Genomic DNA, 1,757 nt, shown 5'->3' on the forward strand with positions numbered 1-1,757 from the left:
GTATGGAAATAGCACTCATCACATTGTATTAAAACTCATAGTTTACATACTCTTCTCACCAAACATTGAGCAGCATGAAAGCAGAGACTTTGTATTATTCAATTCTAAATGTCCTGTGCCTATCACAGAAGAGATATTTCTCCATAATGATATGTGTTACTGAAAGTCTTCATATACCACATAGTAGCAGGAGATAACAAAGCAAATCTTAAGTGTTTTCACTGAATTACAAAGAGAAACAGTACCAATTACTTGTGGGGTTTAACTTGGACTGCGGAGCCGGTTAGATTAGTGTAACTAAATGTTGCCATATATTTTTTTAGTAATGCCACCCCCAAGAAAAAAACACTTTAATTAAAGAGATCTGGCAGGTACTGAAGAAACATAGATAGAAACAGAAATTTCAGACAGCAAAGCTGATGGTATAAAATGGACTTGGAAAGAAGTGTAATTTGCTACTAATTGAACAAAGCTGATGGTGAGCCTGTCTGGAGAGGAGGCCCTGTCTGCTTGCATTCCACTGGAATGTTCTGGAAGGGCTCTTGCTGCCAGGACAGTAGCTGAAATGATGGTTTTTCCTCTTTCCTGCTGAAAGTTATAATCAATTAACACTTGTCTTGCTTGAGAAAATCACATGTGAACCAATGAAATTTTGAATAATACTGACATCATACCCCTACTTAACAATCATAGATGAGCTAATTTGAGTTACAGAAACATGCAGAATGGCAGAATAGACACAGTGGTGATCGAAACAACGATATAGGATGACAAACATATTTTGGCTTAAGGGGCATCTTCACAAGTTTTCTTTGGCAGTCAACACTATTTGAAAAAGAGGAATATTAATTGCTTTACTTCAGGATAATGAAATGTGGTAATGGATTTATGATCTGAAATATTTCCTTTGGAGTTGCATAACATAATATCTATCTTTGGGAGGGGGCTTTTTCCTATTATGTTGACATTCTCATAAAGAAGTTTGGACCTCATAGATACTTGCATTTGATTTTACATTTCTAAAGCCTAATCTTAGTGTTGTTAATATTTAAGGAGTTTTGTTTCTCCTTTAGAAAATGGCATACTTCTATGAAATCAATATCATGAATACTATGGGTAGTGATGGTCTAAGAATACAAGCTTAAAAATTAGGAACTAATCCTTTTGTGAATGTTCTCACTTGTTTTTGAGCAGCTCTTAATAAAATGTGACTGATTAAATCATGATGGATGATGGCCCTTCATTGTTGACCTTTCAAATTATGAATTGGCTTCACATTCAACATGTTTATTAAACATTCTACATTATTAAACATTTCTATGTAAAGACTAGGCTATATTAAATCTATACCTAAGTTTTATGATTCAATAAATGAATTGTCTATATGCTAATTAAATGTAAGAAAACCTAGATAGGAAAATTAAGATAAAAAATTAGGTATAGGTTTGTAAATAGCCACTACTTATTCTTCTAGGTTGAGTGATTCATCTTAACAAGTGGTAGAGATAGTATCTGAGCAAAACTTGCCAATCATCATTGTGTTTTAGATGAGCAATTACAAATTAATAGAAAGCTAAATGAAGGTCATGACATCTTCTCTTCATTATCTTGAATAAAGTTACATACAGTCAGGTGTTTGGGGATATAAATGTTGAAGTCAGCAATGATGTACCACTGAATCACAGATTCTCCGAGTTGAAAGAAATCTTAGGGAAACCTACTTATTGGGACCCTATGTCTGATAAATCACTCCCATT

This window comes from Eumetopias jubatus, unplaced genomic scaffold, assembly GCF_037043125.1.
Source record: "Eumetopias jubatus isolate StellerSeaLion01/CBP00866 unplaced genomic scaffold, mEumJub1_p1.0 scaffold_1, whole genome shotgun sequence".
In the NCBI taxonomy this organism is placed as follows: Eukaryota; Metazoa; Chordata; class Mammalia; order Carnivora; family Otariidae; genus Eumetopias; species Eumetopias jubatus.